Source organism: Cupressus sempervirens, chromosome 1 (genome assembly GCF_028749045.1).
Source record: "Cupressus sempervirens isolate cs-2001-9-10 chromosome 1, ASM2874904v1, whole genome shotgun sequence".
In the NCBI taxonomy this organism is placed as follows: Eukaryota; Viridiplantae; Streptophyta; class Pinopsida; order Cupressales; family Cupressaceae; genus Cupressus; species Cupressus sempervirens.
In genome coordinates, this window is record NC_143118.1 from 831,253,599 (window position 1) to 831,266,324 (window position 12,726).

Here is a 12,726-nt window from a genome sequence, read left to right on the forward strand (position 1 = left end):
TTTGATCTAATGAAGATTATTGCTTTCCAGTGTTCTTGTGTGAAACTAAGGTGAATGATATGGCTTTTTCTAATATCACCTTTTGAGTCTTCGATCAATTATCTATGACTGCTCTCCAATTACTTGTTAGGACTGAGGTGATTAAATAATTTTTTTGTTTGGTGATGTCATGTTATGACATGGATTTGATTTATGTGTACTGGATTTTGGATTAAAGTCATGTTCGAATGATCATATTGGTGGAATTTTTGATTATAATCAGTAATACTTAAGTTCTTTCCAATTGCTTGTTTAAGAATTGATGTGTGGTTTATAGTCATTTGAGATCATTTTCTTTTCTTGAGCTTTGGGTAGGTTTTATGTATGTCATGTTGGGAAGTGGTCGAGGCCTTAAAGAGGTTTTGGATAATCCATTGTAGGTTATTTTAATAAGTGATAACATTTCATTAAATGGGTTTAAAATGAACTAATAAGATATTGGTACCACAGAAAGTCACTAGGGGGTCCGAAGTATTAAAAGACTACCATGGGGCATATTCAGCGAGTTGTGGTGACAAAAAGGTGCCAAATTTTTTTTTCTCTATTTTCAATAGCACGTATGCACTATTAGTAAAATAAAAAAATTATATATGATGGTCTACACACCTGCGGCCCATCATTTCCATTAGTGTTTTTGCCCTTTTCCTGCAGAGCAGTGCGTATGCGGGTTGGAGTTTCAACATTTTTGCACCGTCGATTGCCAATATACCTTCTCACCGATAAAATCCGAGATCATGAGCACACCCACGCCAACACCGTATGTGATCTAAACTTAACTTTGCATTGTTTGATATGTTTTTCACATTTTTTTGTAGGGTTTTTACAATTTTCATTTAGATTTGTTTATTTATTTGGATTTCAATTGATATTTTATCAGGAAATGTCCATAATCAATTAGAAAATCCACAAGAACCTCAAAACCCTCCTGAAGAAGAACAACAAATTTCACAACCTGAACCAATTGCAAGACCTCCACCAGGCACACAAGAAAATATAATAAATGAAATAGAGAGAGGCAAAACTGAATTAGAAGGTCTCATTGCTCAGTTGAAAGAATTTGGACAAACCAATCCAATGAGGGCTCAATTGGCATCATCCCTCAAATCCATTAAGACCCAAATAGCCCTAGGTAGTGGCTAGTTAGATATTTGGAGGGTTAAAAGGGATGAACAAAAAAGATTTTGTGCAAATAAATTGTCATATGAAGATGTTAAAAAAAAAGAAATACCAAAAGGTAGTATATGTGCATTATTTAGAAAACTCGGTGAGCAAAATAGTGTTAGAGAGGGTACTAAATGATTCCCCATCCATTGGTGCATACACAATGCTATTAGAAATATTTTTTGGGATAGATGGTGGATGGTTTTTGATGCCCCTCCTTGCAACAATCACGAGGTCCCCATGTATTTTTTTAAGAAATTATATTGTGAGTTTGTCCTTGGGGATATCCCCATTTATTTTGATATATTAGACTCCTAGGGTAGAGGTGGGGGGTCATCATTTGAGAGGCCGAGAGCACGTCATGCCCCTAATGTAGTTAGGGAACCTGTGGTCAAGCCACAATGTGAGCATGTGACTATTCCTTTAGTTGTGAAGGATTAGAGGCCAGTACTCTAGGGACCATTAATGCTTTGACATAGACCCTCATCCATTCCATGAGCCCATTAGTTGAGGGGGAGCCTTCTGTGTGTCATGGTCACATGTGCACTTCATGTGGATCCCTATGCACATTTGGCACTCATACTAGAGATGGTGAGGATGATGGGCTCGTCATTGATCAGTTCTTGAATGACACATTTGGCATTGACACACAAGTAAATTACAATTATAATTTACTAATCTGATGAAATTTCATATGTATAGTGAATGATTAATTAATTAGAATCTATTGATATTTTTCAAAATTTAGGGTCAAAGTGTTGCTAGGCCTAGCAACGATTCTCCAGGCCCATTTCTTGTCCCCTCCATGAGTCTAGCGATATGTATCGATTTAATCATTTTAATTAATACACACACACACACACACACATAACGTAATCATATTAAGGATTGACAAAAAAAATTATGCATGTGCATCAGTTCTCCATAGGACCCTCAACCTTTACTATAGACTCAGAGCATAGACATCGTACGAGCTTTGTATAGGTACAGTTGTTTCATGTTAATTTAATTCATTTGATTATATTTATTTCATGTTTCATGTTACATGTAACATGTATTGTATGACATGCAACTGATGACATCAAACACACCTCCTCATCTCTGACAGTCTGTTGATAGTGGAGTGGCTGTAGTTGTGGCTAGCTCATAGCCATTGACGGAGGTATGAAAGAATTTTCTTCATTTTAGTTGTTGTTTATAATAGTTAGTCTCAAAATTTCTAATGTTATTTATAAGTGATTATATTTATTGAATTGTTGTAGGGTCTTGTCACTCCTGATCATCCACAAGCCTTCGAGGTGGACTTACAGAGTGACTATTTGATGGTAGTAAGGAAATAATTGATTTTGTGTGTACATATGTTTGATTTCAATATATAATAAATATTGATTCATATCTACTTTCTTTGTATCAGCTAGAGTTGGAGAAGAGCCTCAACAAGAGGATGAGTGAGCGTGTCAGGAGGACCTCGTCATCTCCACTGTCTCCCTCCACATGATGAAAGAAGATGTTGAGAGACTTGTTTCCTTCCCCTCATGGGAAGGAAAATATATAGTTAATCTAGGCATGTATATATATAGGCATCAGTGGACATATTTGATACACATTTGATGTATATGACATTCTATATTTGATATATGACATTTATTTGATGTATGACATTATTCGACTTATGACATTATTGGTTAATATATGATATGTTTGTTCATATACGACATTATTGGTTATCATTTTATATTATATTTTTGTTCATGTATGACATTAAATTAGATATGTTTGTGTATGACATTAAATTAGATATGTGCATGTATGACATTAAATTAGATATGTTTATGTATGACATTAAATTCAATACCTAATCTATTCAAAACTTTGATAGAATATTGATTAACAATAAACTTTATCACTATTTAAGCATAAGTTAATCATTTCCAATATAAGATTTATGATCTTAATCATGTTTAAAGTTTTCCTTCTCTATCATTTGTTTATCAAGTTTAATTCAATACCTAATTAGTTTGAATTTTTTATACAATATTGATTGGCAATAAACTTTATCAGTCAAGATCGATTAGGACCTCCTAGCAATAAATTGTATTAGGCAATATTTGTGGACCTCCTAGCAATTGGTCACCTAAATGAGAACATTGAGATTTATTAGGAACTCCATGAAGGAAATCAGTAGTTTGTAATTACTCTATCCAACAAAATTAGATCAAAAGTTCTCTAAACATTTATGTTAAAAATAAGATAAAAATTTGAACACAAGTGGTCACAAAGTTTGCGTAGAAGAAAAAATCATTGTTACAAAAAGAATATAGAAAAGAAGAGAAAACACAATTAGCTTGTTGAGCTTCAATACATAACCAACATTCTTTATCATCAATTTAAAAATGTCAGAGATAGCAGAGAAAAGATGGATTATTTGCAAAAAAAGGTCATTTTAAAAATCATAAATGTAACATAATCACTGATAGTTTTATGTATTTTCATACATTAATGATTGTAACATAATCACAAGTTGATTGGAATGTGTTGTTATTATTCTATAGTAACTAGATTAAGGTAAGAATAAAAGTTTAATAAATAGTTGTGATGCATAAGAAAGAGAGATATCTCACATGAGAGGGGGACGAATCTAAGATGACACATAAGATACTTGTAAGAGGGAGCTATACTTGTTAACGAATTTACAATGCATGTTATGGAAAATCATAGAGCATCTTTAAAAGGAATTAAAAGAGTATGACAAGTGGAAGGAACATGTTGTTTTGTAGACTCGTATTCAAATTTGGGTGTTGATTTTCTAATGAAGGATTCAAGCACTACAATTTGGTAGTTTTGGCTCATGTTATCCTTTTATCTCACTCTCTCTTATTCCCCCCCCCCCCCCCCTCTTTATATTTCTATTTTTTCCATATCTATGTAGCCATCTATCCTCTTCATCACCCCCTCACTAATACAGAGATGTTGAGCAAGAAGTGAAGTTTAAGAACTTTCTTCTTCCTAATCTACCAAACTAAACTTATGGCCTTCCTAATATCTTACTCCTTTAGGATATCATTTTTGTGGCCTATCCAAAGTGATGGGGTCATTTGTGAACTCCTCCAAGGTGAGTACTTCTCCAATCAAGATCTTGCACCTTTTTGTTTTAGGGATACTAGCCCTATTCCAAGCCAATAACTGTAACTTTTCACCAATGGCTTCACCAACCCCAAGTTTCTATTGGGACACCTTCCTTATGTTGAACTGATTGAGAATCAACTCTCAGTTTAACCCTCCAATTTTCATACAATACAAAATATTGACTATCATAGAATTCCTTGTAGGTCTCCTACTCTAATTTTCTGGACTTAAATTCCTCTTAAGTTGAAATCTCACTATTCTATGGGTAGATTCAAACACCCTTTTGAAATTTATTTAAGACTCCAAAGCCTAGATTCTCAATTCCATTCATGTAGCACCTGACCCATGTAAAGTACATAGACCTAATAAGGTCACACTAGGTTTGGTTTTCAAAGTAATTACTAGATAATTGGTACATGAATTGGTGCATTGCCTCAGACCTCCTCTACTCACAAATATTTATCATCTTCAAATTATGATGAAACACAATAATGTTTCCACTTTTTTCTATTATATGTTCCCCCTTATGAAAATACTCATAGAACTAATAAACCCTTCATCTCCTCCTTGCAACACTTCTCTACTTCATGTCTCTGCTTGACTCATATCTTAACTATAACACTTCTCTCCCTGAGTAGCATTCACAAATAGTTCATTTCTCCCCCTTTGACTCATATCTTCTATTTTTACATCACTACCTTTGATATAAGTTCATTCAATATTTTATCTTCATTAACAATTTATCAATGTTTTTAACCTAAATTTCCCCTTTTCTTAACATCTTTAAAGTTAGTCAATATTGATTATCCATTGTCACATAGGAATATATTTATATTTTGTAGAAAATATTTTATATCTACTCATACTCTTATCATCCCTAGTCATGACAAACAAAACAAAACAATGAGTACTATCCATATGTTGACAAGTTGATAAAAGTTGCAAAGAACCACAAAATAAGCACGTACCATCCAAGCATGATGTCTTGTAAAATTGTTGGCCGTCCCCTATTTCACATAAAATGTTGGATATGAATTCCCTTGAAGATCTTGGTGGCTCATTCATGTCACAATCCTGCAAAACAAACTGAGAATGAAAAACTACGCATATATGCCTAAAAATATCAAAATGGTTAGAAAATTCAATATGTATCCTATAACAACAAGTTGTGCCTGTGTGATTTATCTTCACATAAAAAGGTTTACACATCTCAAAAAATCTTTGACTTATAAAAATTTAAGGATACATACCAATAAATTTTGCAAAAAATTGTGTTTGAGTTGAGTCCAAAAAATGTTTCGCATGTGAGTCACAATTTTGGCTACCAATCCTCCTTCTTACAACATCTCTTTGATTAGGGTAAACACGTGTTATTTTTCCATAAATATTTGATCAATGATTTCAAGGCTTCACTAATTTTTTTATCCTTTCACAGTAGTCTACCGTTAAATGTCCATAACTCATTTTTTGTTGGATCTTCCAATCTCTCACGCCTTAGCATGGCTCTCCTTAGAGTACCTCTACCAATTTTTAATGTTTTGCTTGTCTTTCTCATGAGTTGAGCTTTCTTCATTGGATACTTACTATTGTCAATGTAAGTACTCGTCTTGTGATATTACTATCTTTGGTGTGTGATTTAGAACCCACTTTGTCATAAGCACTCATTAGATTCTTTACAATATTTTTTTCATTTGAATCGTCTATCGTTCTTAGCCCAAGAATCTTCATGATAGGCCTAAATTTCAAATTCCTCATCATTTCAACAAATAATTGGCATTGACCTGTAATATTTAATTCTTCAAAAAATAATCTGCACGTATGATTAACTTTTCTTTGACAAGTACGATTGCTAATCTTGTCAGGCATTGTTTTCAAAATGTTAGTATCAATATCAATCAAATATTTTGGTCTTCTAAAATGAATTCTAGAAGGTGTTATAATCTCTTCCATTCCCTCAATATTTTAAACATCAACATAAGGTCGAGTGTATTGTGTACCTTGAACCGAAGATGATGTGCCTTGATAATAAGATGCAAAATATGGAATATCACCTACTTGATGTGTTGATGTTGTTCCTTCAACATGACATGATGGATTGTGTATATCTTCGGATCCACAAATCAGTGTCTCTTCAACATGAGAGGGTGATATTGACTCCAACATTGGAAGATGGTGTAGTGGATGATATGACTTTAACATTGGAAGATGGTGTAGCAGAGAATATGACTCCAACATTGGAAGATAGTGTAGCGGACGATAGGACTCCAACATTGGAAGATGGTGTATCTTCACAATTCAATTGTCTTCTTGAGCGTAACAATCTCATTTGTTCTCTTTGTCTTTCCAATTCTTCCTCTATTTCTTTGTACCGGTGGTTCTTGATCCTCTTCAAAAGTCAATTCTTCATTATTGCCTTGCAATTTTCTTTGCTCACGTAGTAATTTCATTTTATCTCTTTTAATTATGAAACCTCTCTCTCTATCTTCATTTGTTTGAGATTTTGGTTTCTTCCTTGGCATGATGATGATTTCTACATGTCAAATTATTCAAACATCTAAATTACTTAAAATGTGTAAATTAAAAATTATTCAAATACATATAAAAATTATAATAATTTGAATGAATACACAATATATATCAAACGACTTGTCAAATTTCTAACCATTTTGAAATAACATTTTATTCAAATATACAAATTTCAATGAATTCACTATATATTAAACAACATGTCAAATTATAATCAAATTTGTATCTATATATCAACAAACAACATTTAAAATAGATTGCACTAACCTTTTCTATACAAGGAATATTCAAAAAGTCTTCAAATCACGTATCCAATGATTGAATTTGGTGTTTGCTAGCTTCCAAAAGTGTTGAAATAGTGTTTGTTATGTTGAAACCCATGATTTCTGTTAGAATAATAGAGTGCATAATAGACCAAAAGTAGAGAATGGATGAAATGGCCCCAAAGTTTCTTTTTGTCCATTTTTAGGTGATTTTACATAGTGCGTAGGCACTATAGCGCGTATGCACTATAAAGCATGTACGCACTATGTGGAAACACATCACTCTCCATCTTCCCTACTCTCTATCCTCCCTACTCTCTCTCCCATCCCCTACCCTCTCTCTCTTCCTACTCTCTCTCCCCTTTCCCATCCCTTACACACTCTCTCTCCCCTCTCCCATCCTTTACTCTCTCTCTCGCTCTCTGTCTCCCACTGCCTACTCTCTCTACCTCTCTCCTCTCCCATCCCCTACTTTTTAGATCTCTCACACACACTCTTATCCCCCCACTCTCTTGTCTCCAATCCCCTAATCTCTACATCTGTCAAACACACTCCCATTCCCCCATCTCTTTCCCTCTCCCTCTCCTACTGCCTACTATCTCTCTCTCTCAAATTCTCTCTCTCCCTCTCTACTCTCTCTCTCTCTCATCCCTTACTCTCACACTCTCTCTCCCATCCCTTACTCTCTCTCACACTCTCCCATCCCCTAATCTCACTCTCTCTCTCCCATCCCATATGAGCTCTCTCTGCCACCACCTACTCACTCTCACACTCTCTCTCCCATCCCCTACTCTGTCTCTCTTACACACACACTCCCATCCCCCTCTCTCCCTCTCCCACCACCTACTTTCTCTCCCCCATCCCCTACTCTCTCTCTCCTCTCCCATCCCCTACTCTCACACTCTCATACTCTCTCCCATCCCCTACTTTGTCTCTCTTACACACATTCCCATTCCCCCTTTCTCTCTCCCTCTCCCACCGCCTACTTTCTCTCCCCCATCACCGTACTCTCTCTCTCTACCACCCCCTACTCTCTCTCACACTCTCACACTCTCTCCCATCCCCTACTCTCTTTCTTTCATAGACACACACACTCTTATCCCCCAACTCTCTTCTCTCCCATGCCCCCTATCTCTCTCCCTCTCCCTCTCCCACTCCCTCTCCTACTACTCTCTCTCTCTCTCTCTCTCTCTCTCAAGTTCTCTCTCTCCCTCTCTACTCTCTCTCTCCCATCATGTACGAGCTCTCTCTACCACCTCCTACTCACTCTCACACTCTCTCCCATCCCCTACTTTGTCTCTCTTACATGCACACTCCCATCCCCCCCCTCTCTCTCTCCCTCTCCCACTCCCTCTCCCACCACCTACTTTCTATCCCCCATCCCCTACTCTCTCTCTCCTCTCCCATCCCCTACTCTCTCACACTCTCACACTCTCTCCCATCCCCTACTTTGTCTCTCGTACACACACACTCCCATCCCCCCTCTCTCTCTCCCTCTCCCATCGCCTACTTTCTCTCCCCCATCACTGTACTCTCTCTCTCTCTGCCACCCCCTACTCTCTCTCACACTCTCTCCCATCCCCTACGCTCTCTCTCTGACACTCTCACACTCTCTCTCCCATCCCCTACTCTCTCTCTTTCATAGAGACACACACTCTTATCCCCCCACTCTTCTTCTCTCCCATTCCCTACTCTCTACATCTGTCACACACACTCCCATCCCCCTATCTCTCTTCCACTCCCTCTCCTACCACCTACTATCTCTCTCTCTCTCAAGTTCTCTCTCTTCCTCTCTACTCTCTCTCTCCCATCCCTTACTCTCACTCTCTCTCTCTCCCATCCCCTACTCTCTCTCACACTCTCCCATCCCCTAATCTCACTCTCTCTCTCTCCCATCCCGTACGAGCTCTCTCTGCCACCACCTACTCTCTCTCTCACTCTCACACTCTCTCCCATCCCCTACTCTGTCTCTCTTACACACACACTCCCATCCCCCCCTCTCTCTCTCCTCTCTCATCCTCTACTCTCTAGATTTGTCACACACATTCTCATCCCCCCTCTCTCTCCCTCTCCCACTCCCTCTTGCACTACCTAAGTTATCTCTCTCTCTCTCTCTCTCTCTCTCTCTCTCTCTCTCTCTCTCTCTCAATTACTCTCTCTCCCTCTCTACTTTCTCTCTCCCATCCCCTACTCTCTCTCACACTCTCTTCCATCCCCTACTCTCTCTCTCTCTCGCCCCCATCCCATACGAGCTCTCTCTGCCACCTCCTACTCTCTCTCAAACTCTCACACTCTCTCCCATCCACTACTTTATCTCTCTTATAAATAAATACACATTCCCATTCCCCCCCCCCCCCCCTCTCTCTCTCTCTCTCTCGTAGTACCTCTCCCACTACCTACTCTCTCCCATCCCCTACTCTATCTCTCTTACACACTTCCATTCCACCTCTCTCTCCCTCCCACTCCCTCTCCCACCGCCTACTATCTCTCTCTCTCTCACTCTCACTCTTTCCCTCTCTCTCCCATCCCTTTGCCATTGCCTACTCTCTATCTCTCTCTCTCCCCTCTCTCATTCCCTACTCTCTCTTTTTCACACACACACACCCATCCCCCCTCTCTCCTCTCCCATCCCCTACTTTTTTTGTCACTCGCTCTCCCTCTCCCACCACCTACTCTCACTCTCTCTCTCTCTCTCTCTCTCTCTCTCTCTCTCTCTCTCCCTCTCCCTCTCTACTCTCTCTGTCTCTGCTACCCCCTACTCTCTTACATTTTCACACTCTCTCCTATCCCCTACTCTCTCTCTCTTTCTCTCTTACACACATTTCTATACCCACTCTCTCTCCCTCTCCCATCGCCTACTCTCTCTCTTCCATCCCCTACTTTCTCTGGAGCTACTCTGTCTTCCCCCTCTCCCATTCCATACTCTCTCTCTTTCACACACATGCACTCCCATCCTCCTCTCTCTCACTCTTCCTCTCCCACTCTGTCTCCCACCACCTACTCTCTCTATCTCTTTGTCTCTCTCACACACACACATAGCCATTCTCCTGCCCCCCCTAGCTTGAGCTTTTGGTCTTGGTTTGCAATTTAGGTCTCAATAGTGCGTGCGCCCTATAGTGCACACGTGCTACTGAGAATTCAATGTTTCCAATAGCACGTGTGCGCTATAGCACATGCATGCTATAGGGTGCACGTGCTATTGAAAGCTTTGCATTAAACCCAAGCCTAAGGCTTGGTTTTGCCTTGGAGATCCAACCCAAAGGTTTGGAGTTTATAAACAAGTCTGAGACGTGTTTTCCAACAAACATACCAAAAATGATAGATTTTTCTTCTGTGCTCCCCTTCAAGATTCCTCGTGGTTGGGTATTGATAAGATCAGGTTACATAGCATTATAGGTCTCTGTGTTAGCTATCTAACCATAAAATTTATTTTTAATTTGAACTATTTCAAGCCTTTTATCTATAATTTCTTTTGAATGTATGTTCATTTTTTGTCAAAAACCACCATGTACTAATTGGGTTATAGATTTTAGCTCGTTCATCAAATTTTGCAACAACTTAGTTTTTTAAACACTAGACTCCATTCTACACACTTTGAGAAAAAAAAAATTTGATTTTAGATTAGTTTTCAAATATTTCTAGGGGGAGCACATAGATATTTCACATTTTTGGGATGTGTCTAGTTAAAAAATTCATTAAAAAAAAAAAATACACATTATAAAATTACCTGAAAAATCTGGGATAAACTACATAGTGTTAAGTAACTTTTGACAAGAGCGATTAAAATTTTTTTAAAAAAAATTTAAAATTTTATGGGGGCCACACTTTGTACTGTGTTATGGTTTTTTGAAATAAATAGTACCACTTTTTGTGACCCCCTTTTTTGAGGACCTAAAACTAAACCATTTTGAAAAAAAATTAGTAGTTTAGAAACTAGATTCAAAAGACTACAACTTTTGTTTTTGTCATATCTTAAAATTTTGAGCGTAACTATCTTCAAATTCTTGTTGAAGTTCAAAATTTGTAAATTTTTTAGGAAAAAGGTGTCCACTTATACCCCCCTTTTGGCACCACAACTTGGTGCACTTACCCCATGGTAATCTTAGAGTTGACTTGTTAATATGTCTTGTATGTACAAAAGGATATTGATACTACATAGAGGCACTAGGGGGGCCAGAGTATTAAAAGACTACTATGGTAACCTTAAAGTTGGCTCATGTGATGACACTTACCCACTTACATATTAGATTCCCTGCGTGTCTTTGTTGCCTTTGGGATTAGTTGATACTTGTGTCTTGGTACCCTTTGAGATAGCTTACAAGTGTTTCCTTGACCTAGATGTTGGTTTTGACTTGTATTTTATTATCTTATTTCGGACTTGAGTTTATCTCCTCAGCCTGGTGGGAGTGGGCCTTTTTGTCTTCCACGAGGTCTGGTGGTAGTGCATTTTCTTATACCATTAAGATTTGACTATCGGATGTCGTTGCTAGATGTGTTTGTGTAGATGTTCTTTTTTATCCAATCTTGTATTGCTATGATGGATGGTTATGCTCTAAGTGTATTGTGTTTGATTTTATAGATCCTACGAGATGATGTAATCTATTTTATGATGTATATTATTTCATCCTCTCATACCCTATAATTTGTATAGTGGATGATTGTGCTTTTTGTTATTGCCAAGTGGCATTTGGGATAATTGTATATTGTTTAAATGGAAATTGTACTTGTAGTTATTCTTTAATGTGGTTGTGTTATATATTGGTTTTAACATAAATTAAACTTAAATGCAATTTAACGTCATGAGACTCTTAGGAGATGTAATCTATTTATGATGGTGTTGTGTATGTGAGTTAATACTTTTGCTATATTGTATCTGATGTTGTTAAGTTATTAACTTTTTTTTTAAAATGTTTGACAAACTTAGTGAAACTTTAGGTTAATTTCTTTTGGGTTCTCTAGCGGGGCATTAAATGTACTCTTTAATTTTAGAAATACACATTCAATAAAAATGGAGTTTTCATTCTGATTTCGATTGTTCGTTGTTTATGCTCTATTTTTTATTTCTTTGATTAAGCATAGGAATTTTATTTTAGATCTTCAAGAATTCTGCAATTGATAATACTTAGACTCGGTTGTATCCAGAATTTTCCATCAAAGGACATTATTCATTTATATCCAAAATTTTCTATCAAAGGACATTATTCATTTGTATGTTGGGAATAAAATAAGGGTAAAATCACATTCAACATTGTTGCAATGGAAAGCCCTTTCGCTAGGCCTCTAGAAAAGCAAGCCTTACCACCATTTACAACATTGCCTTGAGGAAAAAATACAAGAGTAAAGTTGTGGAAGCAGGGGATGTCCCAGTTCTGGTGGAGACAGACATTAATGAAATGTATGCATAAAAGCCAGGTAAATAATTCTGCTAGCACATTCTAAAACACCAATTTCATAATCAATAACAACTTGTTTCCAACCTTAATGCATTACATTTTGCCGCTGTAAGTTGCTCTATTGAATTGCTTTTTGTTGATTTGTGTGTGGAAGTCATGCCATGATTGACAGTGTATTCATGCCATGATTGATAGTGTATTCTCTAAAAAAGGATCAT